Source organism: Patagioenas fasciata, chromosome 30 (genome assembly GCF_037038585.1).
Source record: "Patagioenas fasciata isolate bPatFas1 chromosome 30, bPatFas1.hap1, whole genome shotgun sequence".
NCBI lineage: Eukaryota > Metazoa > Chordata > Aves > Columbiformes > Columbidae > Patagioenas > Patagioenas fasciata.
In genome coordinates this window covers 775,916-789,287 of record NC_092549.1, presented here as the reverse complement: position 1 = coordinate 789,287, position 13,372 = coordinate 775,916, and the positions used below count along the sequence as shown (strand labels likewise).

The following is a 13,372-nucleotide window of genomic DNA, read 5'->3' as shown; positions in this document are numbered from 1 at the left end:
GTTGAGGTGGTAAGTCTCTTGTGTTAATGATGGGTGAGAAATACATGAAACCGTGGGGGAAAAGTCTTATGGAGAGTGCACAAGAGCTTGGCCATGCAGCTCTGAAAAAAAGTAGTCAATCATCTCATTTTTTACCAGGTGTCTGGGATCACATCTCCATGGTGATGGATGATGTCCATGACCTCGAGCAGAGGATACAGAAAGCCAAAAACAATGTTGAGGAGATCCAGACCATCGTGGGATCGTGGGCGTCGCCCATATTTGTGAGAAGAGATTGTAAAAGAGAATCGCTGCTGAGCCTGGAGGACTGTCAGGACCGCCTGGAACGGCGTTACAGCCTTGTCCGAGAGTCAGGGCAGAGGATTCATCTGCTGGTGAAGGTGAGGGGGGACCTTCTCCAGGGGTTTGTTGACTCTTCATAGGCTCTGGGTGTCTCTCCGCTCTGGTGAAAATGTCCAGAGCTGCTTCACCTTAAAATTAACTCCCTTAACTCATTTGAAAAACTTACCCGTTGTTGATTAAGGAATACTTTGATGGGTGAGCTGGTACAGCTGAGTGTGCGGGGCTGCTGACCAGGCACCGAGTTTGGAGCAGGAGTGGGAGCCGATGCAGCCCAGTCTGGCTCCCAGTCCTGGTTCTTGTGAAGCCACTAGAGGGGAGTCGTGCATCAGGCTTTGGGATCCTGCTCAGAGGAAAAACTCCTCCGAAATATTCACCTTAAAATGGAGAGGCAGCTGGCTGTGGCTGACCTTTCTGCTTTAGGCTTGTTGTTCCTCTGTGGGAGCAGGAGGTGACGCTGTCAGTCCAGGGAGAAGCTGAGTAACAAGAAAAAAGCTGCTGTCTGAACCCTGGGTTTTTTCCAGTGGCTTTGCCAGAGCTGAGAGTCCTCTTTGCAGAGCAGGAGAAAGCCCAAATCTCTGCGCCTCACCTGCCCAGAGGTTTTAGCGTGTCAGGGACAGCACCTTGGCTGGAAGGCAGATGGATTTTAGGTCCAGCCCACTCCTGAGGGTCACCATCTGGCCTTGGACTCTGGAGAGACTGGGCTGACCCTCTCTGGGACACTGAGCCCTCGTTGCTCACCTTACTTCACTGTCTGCACTCAGCCTTGGGCTTCTGACCCACTTCTGTACCCTCTGAACCCACGGCGAGGATTTTACTATGCCCACGTTGTCCTGCTGCTACAGCTGTGACAGGCTCAACCACCTCCAGCTACACCCAAAAGATGGGAACACTTCCTAAATTGACCGGAGAGAACATGGGGCTGTGGCCAAGGCAGAAGGGCTGGCACCGCTGCTCTGGTGGCTCACAGGGCAGGACCAACTGCAAAGCAGCATGAAGGTCCTGGGGAGGGAAAGGCACCGTGGCCCAAAATAGGATGTCCCCATGCCTCTGTCCTGCTGTGCTGGTCAAACCTGGAGGAACAGCAGCAAAGGGGCCAAGAGCTGGTCTGCTGTGTTTCCCTTGGGTGTTCAGGTCTTCTTTTGAGCAGGTGAGTCTTGAGGCTGCTGAGAGAAGAGCACAGAGAGTTTGGGTACGTGCACCCACAAGCACAGGCAGGACAGTGAGATGCTGGCTTGCATTGCCCTTTTGCACCAGGATGAGGCCTCTGGAGTAAAGGTTCAGTAGAACACCAGTGACAAGGGGGCATTGTCAAATACAAGGGCATGGGACGGTGAAGAGGGGGTGGTGCTTTCAAATGGGCATTCCCATAGTGTTCAGTCCTGTGAAGTTCCCCTTTCTCTTGTGTCAGCAAAATGTGGAGGTGAGTCTGCAAGGCACCAGAGCCCTGGCTTGCTCTGTTAACAGTTTAATCACTCAGCGTTGATGTGTAAAGTTGGGGAGCAGCAACTCTGGGTTGACTCAAGCCCAATTGGCAATGCCACTCTATCTTGAGGAGGCTGAGGCCAGACCTTCTTGCTCTCTGCAACTGTCTGAAAGGAGGTTGGAGCATGGAGGGGGTTGGTCTCTTCTCCCAAGTAGTAAGAGATAGGATGAGAGGAAGTGGCCTCAAGTTGCACCAAGGAAAGTTCAGATTGGATATTAGGAAAAAATAATTCACAGAGAGGATTGTGAAGCTTTGGAATAGGCTGCCCAGAGCAGTGGTGGAGTCACATCCCTGGAGGTGTTAACAAATGTACAGATGGGGTTCTTAGGGACATGGGTTAGTGGTGGAGTTAGGTTATGGTTGGATTCGATGATCTTGAGGGTCTCTTCCAACCAGAACCCTCGTCTCTGCTGGGAGCAGCTGGTCCAGCTGAGTGTGTAAAGTGCAAACAGTTCCACGAACTCGGTACCATCGACATCCTGCGAGCTGATGCTCCTACGACCTACTGTGTGGTGTTGGACAGGATGTCTGTTTGTCTGTTCATCCTGGTCCAACTAATCTAATCTCTTCTAGGGCTCTGTGCTTATTTTGTTGAATTTGCCATCAGTAAAGCTGCATTAATGCCATGAGATACTTGCTCCGTTTCTAAATGCAGTGCTCTTTTGAGTGCACTCTTTGTAAAAAAAGTAATTTGGGTTGCCTGGCATGAGCAATCATGGGGAGGCAGTTTCAAGGTTACAAAAAGGAGGAGCTTTGGATGTAAGTTTTGAATTAACATGTGTTCCCTGCTCTGAATAGCTGCTCAGCCGCCTGGTCTCTGCAGGATGATGTGTTAGGTGATTTATTTGAGTAGTAGCAGCTGAAGGATGCCACAGGGCTTGGATGCTTACGAAGAAATATTTACAGACATATGTACTAGTGAAGGCTGCTGCGTGTGGTGGCTGCTGTGATCTCTTGTGTTCTTTTCAGCACGATAATTCCTGTGCAAAGAGGTTTTTGCATAGGTTAGAACAGGCATTTAGGAGTCCTTATTAAGAGCTCCTGACTCAGCAGTTTAGTCTTTAATAGGTGAAGTGTTTAGGGCTATGTTTTGGTCCAGCAGCATCCACAGAATTTAAGCGGGCACTTCAAAAGTAAGCGTTTTGAGAAGGGAAGAATGGAAAGGACCAAAGATCCAGGAGCCCATCAAGCTCTGCTAACAGTGTCCAGCAGCTGGTGAGATCAAGAAGCAGGTAGGGAAACTTCCCCCAAATAGTCTCCTTGTCTCTAACCATTCATACCTGAGGACTTTGAGAGTCATGGGTTGTACCTTTGTATCTAAAGACCTGGATGGATTTTTTTTTCTCCCACAAATGTTCGGTTGCTTTTCTGAACCGCTGTGAATTTTTAACATCTGCATCCTTCTGCAGCAGAGACTTACCCTCTGAAATAAGGCAGCGTGCGAAGAAGAATCCCTGTTTGTTGTAGCTTTACAACCTACCAGGTTCATTTGTTGAATTCTTGTATTGGAAGAGATGACATGAAAACTGTCCTTTCAAATTCACTCTCTTCAGACCACAGACCCGAGCTCACAGGTCTCCCTTATAGAATCATAGGATAGAGTCATAGAATCTGTTTGGTTGGAAGAGACCATCAAGATCACAGAGTCCAACCATAACCTAACTCTGGCACTACCCCATGTCCCTGAGAACCTCATCTATATGTCTATCCAACCCCTCCAGGGATGGTGACTCCACCACTGCCCAGGGCAGCCTGTTCCAAGGCCCGACAGCCATTTCTGTGAATAACTTTTTTCCTAATACCCAATCTGAACCTCCCCTGGAGAAATTTGAGGCCATTTTATCTTATCACTTGCTACCTGAGAGAAGAGACCAACCCCCTCCATGCTCCAACCTCCTTTCAGACAGTTGCAGAGATCAGGTCTCCCCTCATCTCCTGTTCTCCAGGCTGAACAGCCCCAGCTCCCTCAGCTGCTCCTCGTAAGACTTGTGCTCCTCAAATGCCTTTTCTCCAACCTGTGAAGTCCCAACCCATTTATCCGTTCCTCACAGGAAGCTGTACCACATCTATGGATCCCTGTGAGCATGAACTGTGGTTCTGATGCCCTCAGCATGTTGCCATGTGATGGGCAGAGTTAGCCAGGCCTTTCCCTCTCCGTGCCAGTCCAGCTGCCTGGATGATTCCGGTAGGAACTGCTCTCATTTGGTGCTTTCCTGTTTTGTGTTCTACAGCTTGTCTGACCTGGACGAGTTCATAAAAACTGCTGACAAAGGTTTGAGCAAAAAGGTTGAAAAAGGCGATTATGATGGTTTGGTGGAGATCATGGGGCATCTCCTGGCCGTTAAGGAAAGGCACAGTGTCACCGATGCCATGTTCGAGCCCCTGAAGCAAACCGTCGAACTGCTGAAGACGTATGAGCAAGAGCTGCCGGAGGAAGTCTATAAGCAACTGGAGGTGGGTGAAAAGCTGCGGTGGGCACGGCGGTTTGCCAAGTAGCCAGCGTCAAAGAGTATGAGCTTAAGAGCATTGCAGGAATATTTAAAGCCCCACTCCCTGTCATTAGAGGGCCTCAGTGGATAGTATTTTACTATTGTGGGATGTGCCTTAATAGCTCTAAATTTTGGAGTTATATTGAGGTTTTTCTTTTAAAGCAGAGATTAAGCCTTTTGTTATGTATGAAAAACATAGAATTGCCTGCTCCAACTCTCAGCGATTACTCTTGAAAAAAATTAATGCATTTTCAAATACATCTGTTAATTAGTTTGAATTATAATTATTTTTAAATAAGCCAGTTCTTGGCAGCTGTGGAGATGGGAAGGATAATGTTGGCAGAGGAGTCGCCTTCTCATAGGACTTCAGTCCTCCACTAGGTCTATAACACCCAATCTGCTTGACCCAAAGGACATCACTGGGAGCACGTTATGAAAGTATTTCAGCACCTTTCCACATCTGGCCCTGATGAATCAATTTTTCTTTGGGGAATTCTTCTCATTTCTGGACAGGGGACCATGAGGTGAAGGTTGGAAAAGCCTGTGGGATGCCCAGCCAGCCTTGGGGAACTGGCAGCAGTCACCATGTTACGGTGGAGGAGCGTGTGGCTACGTACTGATGGATACCCCTTAGTCACGGGGCGTTGTGTGCAGAGGGCTCTGTGTAGGACACCAGGTTTAAGGCAGAGCTTTTTGGGGAGAAGTTCCTCCCTCTGCTGCAGGCTTGGATGGGACCTGAGCGGGGTTCAGCAATCCCCCAGTTTTCTGCTGGTGCAGCCGTGATCCACGGATGGTTGTATCACCAAATCTGACACGGGTAAGGGTCCTAAAGATAACTGGATTCCTACAGACACCCTGAAAAACAGAAGAGCTGCATTAAATGAATGTTTTGGCTGCTACAGCAGCTTCAGTTCAGCATAAAAAATGGTGCTATGGGGAACCCAGCTCTGCTGATTCCTCTGCCCAAGAGCTGCTTGCTTGGTGCCTGTTTGTGCGTGTAGATTTGAACAACTGATTTATTTTTCTGACAGAAGAAATGAGGTATGCAGGGCAGCCATTCAGATGGAGGAGATAACAAAACAGTTTCGTTCTTTCTGGCAAGTGACAGCAACACATAGTTGAATAATTCATTCACTGCTGTACACAGTAGGAAAACCAAAGTAAGTTCCTCCAGGTACCGCTCCCTCCATGGCCATGAAGATGGATGGGCTGGAGCTGATAGTTTGTATGAGAAGGACAAGGAAGCAGCTCCATGTGTGCCCTGCTATGGTCATGGATAGTGATTTCTACAGAGACTGGAACATGAAGTGCCAGAAAGAGACCCCTCAGGAGGGACTGGCCCTGCTCTGGCCGCCTCTGCTGCCTCCAGGTTATTTCGCTTCTTTGCATAGTGTTGGTGCATCTCCATTAGTCTTCTCAACTATGTGCACTGGGATGAAAAGAAGCCCAAAGTCTTTCCTGTAGGCTGGCACAGTACCTGGGGAAGTGGGAGAGCAAAGCTGTGGGACTTGAGGACAGCAGAGCCCTGGCTGGTGTCACTGTCTGGGGTGAGGATTTGGCTCGAGAAGTCTAGTGAGAAGAGAAGAAATCAAATCTCTTTCTAAATAAAATCCCAGGTGCAAAGGGTGGATTGTTAGCAGTGCTGTGCACCAGCAGCTTGGATGCAGTCCTGAGAAAGAAACTGTCTTATTTAGTACTAATATTATACAGGCAGGCTGGAGGGATTTGCCCCAGAAAGCTCTGTAGAAGTCCTTCTGGCATAATATCTTCTGCTCTAAGAGCTGGCTGGAAATTTCCCAGGCTCTGTTTCTTAATTAGCTCTGGGAAGCCGGACGATCTGATGAACTTGCATCCTCAGCCCACCCTCCTGCCTCCAGCCAGCTCTGGGTCCCGCTGGGCTCGGTGTCAGGAGAACTGTGCTCTCTCAACCACTGAGCCATCCTGGGAGCCCAGGATCTGGTCTGGGACCCTTCTTCTGAAGTTATTTAACATGTTTTTGCAATCAGAGCAGTCAGTTTTAAAGTCTCAGTCTTCATTCGTCTTCAAAATTGTGGATAACTGATAAGTTTTATCCCAAATTGTGTTTAGCTTTTGCATCACAACAAAACTTCCTTGCAGTTTTAGGCATGGAATCTGTTGCTTTTCCTGTTCTGTGATTGTCCATAAACAGATCAGTCACATCTTATATCAAATAGCAAATACTGCCTACCGTCATTTAAATTTTGCTTGCAGGAGCTGCCAGAAAAATGGAACAATATAAAGAAGCTGGCGATAGCTGTGAAGCAGCATGTGGCTCCTCTGCAGGCGGACGAAATGACAGTTGTGCGCAAGAGCTGTGCGGCGTTTGATGTTGAGCAACACAGATTCAGAGAGCGATTTCGGAAAGAAGCACCATTCAGGTACAGTGAAATTATAACATCAGAGAAGCCCTGAGGAAGAAAAGCTTCATGGGATCATCTCGGAGTGTCCTGAGGATGTGTTCTTGAACCCTTGCATACATTTCCTACCTGCTCACGGTGTTGTATCTGTTATGCCCTGGGTGTTTTGTCCCTGCAAACACTGTAAGGTGTTAGCAAGAGATTCAATCTGGATGCTGAGTGCACAATATTGCTTAAAGGGGTTGTCAGCAGTGCCATGTGGCTGCACCATCAATGGGTACTATAGATGTATCATGTCTGCTTTGTGTCTCAGAGGCACCATTTGTTTTATGTTTTCTTTAGAAGTTGTTACAATATCACTTATGAAGAATAAACATTTCTTTCTAGGTTTGACCCCAAAAAGCCTTATCAACTGCTGGATACAAAGCACATTGAGATTAAACAAATGGAGTCGGCCATGACCTCGATTTATGAATCAGCTGGTCTGTTTGAAGTCATAGTGCCAGACTATAAACAACTGAAGCAGTGCCGAAAGGAGCTGTGTCTTCTCAAAGAGCTCTGGGATATGATCTCCCTTGTGGGCACTTGCCTTGATGACTGGCAGACCACCAAATGGGCGGATATTAACGTGGAAAACATGGATCTGGAGTGTAAAAAGTTTGCAAGAGAGGTTCGGAATTTGGATAAGGAGGTGAGGGCGTGGGATGCTTTCACTGGGCTGGACAGCAAGGTGAAGAACATGCTGACGGCCCTGAAAGCTGTGGCAGAACTTCAAAATCCCGCCATTAGGGAAAGGCACTGGAATCAGCTGATGCAGGTGACGGGTGTGAGGTTTGTGATGGACTCGGACACCACGCTGGCTGACCTCCTGAAGCTCAACCTCCATAACTTTGAGGATGAGGTTCGTGGCATTGTGGACAAAGCGGTACGAGAAATGAGTATGGAGAAAGTCCTGAAGGAGCTAAAAATGACTTGGAGCACCATGGAGTTTCAGTATGAGCCTCACCCCCGGACGAACATCCCGTTGCTGAAGTCAGACGAGGAACTCATAGAAACTTTAGAAGACAACCAGGTGCAGCTGCAGAATTTAATGACATCCAAATGTATTGCTTTCTTCTTGGAGGAAGCGTCCATATGGCAGAGGAAGCTGTCCACAACAGATTCCGTCATTTCTCTCTGGTTCGAAGTGCAGCGTACGTGGTCTCACTTGGAGAGCATATTCATAGGCTCAGAAGATATACGGGCACAGCTTCCTAAGGTATGAAATCCCAAATCCTATTTTTCCTGTGTGGAAAGCGTTGAAGAAGAGCCTCCATTACACAGAAGAAGGTTGTCTATATTGCCGTGTTCCCCCAAGCAGGACTGTTCTCTTGCTGCATTGCTTTCTTGGAGGCTCCCTTAATGCTACAGCAGTTTCCCCAGTGTTGCCCCAGGATGTTTTTGTACTGTTGGTTGTGCCTGAACCCTGCTGAGAAACTGTTTTTCCTCCCCTCCACCATTGCACAGCAGATGCAGAGTTCCTGGAGGCTGAGCAGGAGGCTGCTGGCTTCCTTTAGTGATACAGGCATGTTCCCTCTTTCCTTGGAGGGGAGAAGACGGAGATAATTACTCAGATGGTGCAAATGTCAAATCAGAGCTGGACCAGGCAGCTTTGCAGTATCCGCTTCCCTGCCTCCAGTGCTGGTGCAGCAGGAGAGCAGCTCTTCTCCCACTTCAGCTTCAGAAAATTGAGCAGAGTTGTCACTGATGCCCTCCTCAGGGTTGTGACCTCCTCAGGGCTGTCTTTGAGTCCAGCTTCCAGTCTTATTCCCTATTCTCTTGATTATTTAGAAAATCTTCCAAGCTTGTTCCTGGCCCCGCTGGACCACTCGCAGCCCTGTGGAGGAACCTGCCTTTCACTCACGAGTGACCCACAGTTGGCTGTGTGACCCCCGTCCCTGTTCACGAGCAGCATCGCTGACAGCACCACTGTGGGACGAACACCCACGAGGGGATGTGCGCAGCCCATTGACCCCTGGACAACACACTGTTCTGTCTCCAACCCTGCACTCTGCTCTGCTTGGACTGTTCCTCCATCTGCTTCAGAGAGCACGCTGTGCTGAGTGTCCTGGGGGCAGTTTTTGGCCCCTCACACCAAGAAAGCCCTTGTGGTGCTGGAGCAAGTTGAGAGAAGGGAATGGAGCTGGTGAGGGGCTGGAGCACAAGGGTGATGGAGCGGCTGAGGGACCTGGGGGATTCAGCTGGAGAACAGGAGCTGAGGGGAGACCTTCTGATCTCTGAACTGCCTGAAGGGAGCTTGGAGCCAGGGGGGGTCGGGCTCTGCTCCCCAGGAACAAGCGCCAGGAGCAGAGGAAATGGCCTCAAGTTGCGCCAGGGGAGGCTGAGGTTGGATGTGGGGAACAATTTCTTCCCCAAAGGGCTGTGGGGCATTGGAACAGGCTGCCCAGGGCAGTGCTGGAGTCACCATCCCTGGAAGATGTATAGATGAGGAACATGGTTTAGTACTAGATTTAGGTTATGGTTGGACTCAGTGATCTCAATGGTCTCCTCCAGCTAAATGATTCTATGATTCTGGGCACACCTCGCTCACTGGGCAATATATACAGGTGCTGATAACCAGTGCCCTGAGGCTGTACCATGTGCCAGCAAGCTCTTAATATCCAGGAGCTATCTAATGTCATGTATGAAATTGCATCATGATTTACATTTGCATCCTGCTGGGCAGCTGTCTGCATCTCAGTAGCTGTCTGGCAGTGGTATGAACCATAGAACCATAGGATGTCCTGACTTGGAAGGACCCATCAGGATTGTCAAGTCCAACTCCTGTCCCTGCACAGGACACCCCACAGTTCACCCCGTGTGTCTGAGGACGTTGTCCAGTCTCTCCTTGAACACTGTCAGGTTGGGGCTGTGACCCCTCCCTGGGAGCCTGTTCAGTGTCCAGCACCTCTGGGTGAAGAACCTTTTCCTCATGTCCCACTGACCCTCCCTGGCACATCTTCTGCCATTCCCTGGGCTCTGTCACTGTCACAGAGAAGAGCTCAGCCCTGCCCCTCCTGCTCCTGCTGAGGAACCTGGAGCCCCATGAGCTCTGCCCTCAGTCTGCTCTGCTCCAGCTGAGCAAACCCAGGGACTTCAGCCGCTCCTCATACGGTTTCCCCTCCGAACCCTTCACCAAGTTCATGTCCCTCCTCTGGACACTCCAGTAGCTTTATCTCCTTTTCTCCTGTGTCCCCAGCCCTGCACACAGTGAATGCTGCAGGTGAGGCCGCCCCAGCACAGAGCAGAGCGGGACAATCCCCTCCCTGCCCGGCTGGCCGTGCTGTGCTGGATGCACCAGGACACGGGGCCCTCTTGGCTCCAGGGACACAGGTGGCTCAGTCAGCAGCTTCTCTTCCGTAAAAGAAAGACTGAAGCTCAAAGTCTCTGTAGCTGAGCACCCTCAGGATGCATCCAGGGCTGGGGGGATGTGCTGACAGGCTGTGGGATGCTCACCTGGAGCTGGATCTGTGGCGTGAGTGTAGGGAGGGCTCAACCTTCCAGATGGAGCCTTGCTCCTGGGGCTGAACACAGGGTAGCGTGGAAGTGTTACCTGGACTGCTTGGAACACTTGTTCAGTGTCCCGCCTCACTTAGGAGGCCTGACCTGGGAAGAAGGGAGGAGCAGAGATGTTTTGAACATAGCTTGCTTTATTCTTCAGTGTTTAGCTCCAGAAATTCAGAGTCCCTGTTAGATATGGAGCATAATTGTTGATGTGGGCCTCCGGTGCTGACGTGGGGTTTCCATACCCTCATTGAAGGCAAGGAAGGGCTCTCCTCTACAAGAGTCATCATACCCGTTTTGTGGATGGGTGTTGGGATTCCTGTGCTGTAGCAGGAGGGGAGGAGTGCACTCACATGAGGCTGGGAGCCTTTCCACGGTGTGGGAGCATCTCCTGCTGCTGCAGCCAGGGAAACTTGGTACTTCACCTGGACATGGGAGAGAGAGATTTATGAGGTTTTCCAAGGGGAATTAAATCCCATGAAAATGGTTGGTCCTAGACATTGCCTCCTGCATGGAGCACTTTATCCACAACCCCTTTGGGATACAGTGACAAGAAGGCAAGTGCCTGTTTGCAGACTAGTTTCAGGCAAGTCAGTGGAAGAGCCATTCTGGAATGGTGGAGGGGTCCCTGTCTGCACTGGACAGAAGGTTTTCCCCTCAACCCAAAGACAGCACCCAGAGGATGGAGACCTTTAGCACAAAATCCATGTTTTACCATGAACATGTTTGTGTTGCTTTTTAGGACTCCAAACGCTTTGAAGGGATTGATGTGGACTTTAAAGAACTGGCCTATGAAACTCAGAAAACCCCAAATGTGGTTGAGGCCACGAATAAACCAGGTCTGTCCCAACAACTGGAGGACACTCAGAGCAGGTAGGTACAACTTCAGTCCCAGGATTTTGTCAGAGACTGGGATCAGCTCTAATAAGTTGGTTTAACCTGTGCTCCAAGGCTTTCCTTCTGGACTGTGCGTTCTTTGCATTCACACACTGAGTCTTTTTATTCATGATCCATCACCCTGAAGCCCCCAAGGTGGATTCTGGCTTTGCGTATGTGCAAACTCTTATCTTGAATATTGATTTGCACACATACAAAGCTAGGCACTCAGTTGGTTTTAATAACATGTGGCCTCACTGCCACCCCAAATTTGGTGTCTTAAATATCTATTTAGCAGTCCAAGCAGGGATATCTGCAGCAGAGCTGATCCCATGTGCTTTAGTTAACAAAATTATCTTTGTGTGTGTACCCTTCACAGATGGTATAACTAAACTCCCTGAGAAAGACCTTAATGTCCAGAGATGGATACAGTTCTCACCTAACATATGAGCTGCTCTACCTGGAACACACCTAACAAGTTAACGTGATAGCTGTTGTGTCAGTAATAACTATCCATTTAAAATAGAGATCTAATTTTACTTCCTAAACAGATAAGGCCCGTGTTCCCCACAGAGGACTAACTGCATGTTATTTATGAACTTTGAAAGCTCAGCAGCAGTTTAACATGTAAACACTGAGAGATTCATTTTAGAACGGAGCAAACAAGTTTCTTTTCAGGCTTCACAAGCACAAAAAGCTGAGTAGGTTTGAATCAGACTTTAAAATGTGCTCATTAGAATAAAAGCAGTTTTGGAAACTTTCATCCTAGTGTGAAATCACCTGTGGCAGTTGAGAGCTTGTCTAAAACAGTAAGTCAGACTGCAAAGCCTTTCTAGCCTCTTCTTCCACCTGTGTTTCTGCTTTTTGGTGAGGATTCTCTGACTCTTTGTCTGTTTGACCCTTGGGAGTGGAGAGAGATCTATGAGTTACTATGTGCTTTGTTATCTATTTGGAAAATGCTGTAAAGGACCAGCCTGCAGGCTCAGCTCATGTCTGGCATTTCCCCATGGGAGGGGAGAATCTGCTCGATAACCCAAACTGTAGCACGACACATTAAAGGATATTCACCCGCCTGTCCTGGGCTCTATTTTTCTGCTCTTCTCCCCAGGTTGTCCCTGTGTGAGAAGGCTTTGGCTGAATATTTGGACATGAAAAGATTGGCCTTTCCCAGATGTTACTTTGTTTCTTCAGCAGATTTATTGGATATTCTTTCCAATGGCACCAACCCACAGCTGGTAAGCCTTGCACTATGTCACCTTCGCATTTTCCAGCTGTCAGTAATGTCAGGGTGGAAGATGCTGTCTAGGGACTCAGCTGTAGCTTATCCTCTCTTGAGTGCCTTTTCTCCCACCCTCACTTGGATTAACAATAACTCTTTCACTGCTGGCCTTCATCTGTCGTCTCTGAAAGGCAATGCGCACACTGTATGTTGTCCCATCTGTCCCTGGTGATGCTTGCAGATGGTTCTGAAAGCACTGCACAGAGCAGAGCTATGTTCTTGATACCATAAAAACAGTGGGTTTGTTTCTGCTGGGATACAGTGAGGTTGGGGGAAACCATTTCTTGAGGATCTCAGCCAAAACTTGTTGCTGAGCTTGGTTCCCCAAGCTGGGATGCCAGCAAACAGCATCTGTTGTTGAAAGAGCCACAGACCGATCATTCAAATGTGACAGTGTTGACAACCGAGGGCTTGGAGACGTCTCTGTTTTTAGGCAGAGGAGACATCTGCTAGTCAGCCACTTCTTCCTTCCCCCATGCAAAGGTCTTTGGGATGGCCTGTTTACAGGGGAAGAGCAGAACACAGCCTGGAAGAGGTAAGACAGCTGGTGGTCAGACAGTGGCTGTGGCCAAGGCAGGACTTCCTTGGGTTGCCACCCACCCCTGCACAGCTCTGCTTGGCCTTGTTTGGGACGCATCTTTTATTCAGAGGTTGGTGCATAAAACCAGTCAAAACGTTCACAGCAAAAGGCGAGTGTTGGATGATGAACAAAGTCCTAATTCTGTCTTTTGGTAGCGAGTATTTTCACTTTCTTCAGGCTTTCCACCATTTTCAGTATTGATGTGAGCACAGGAATGGAGCAGGTTTGCATGTGTATTTGGAAATGCTGTTGTTTCCCTCTAACCTTTAACGCTGCTTCTATCTGTGTCTGCTGCTGGGTGATTTCAGCCCACAGAGTATCATAAATACATAGTTGATTGATATTTAAAATGAAGAGGAAAAAAAAAACACAGGAAGCAAAGATACTGTGTTGAAATGCTCT

At 48.7% G+C, this 13,372-nt stretch overlaps 1 pseudogene; it reads left to right on the top strand.

Annotated features, from left to right (window-relative positions):
• Positions 1–13,372, top strand: part of LOC136112694 (dynein axonemal heavy chain 9-like) — a 33,581-nt pseudogene that overhangs the window by 2,169 nt on the left and 18,040 nt on the right.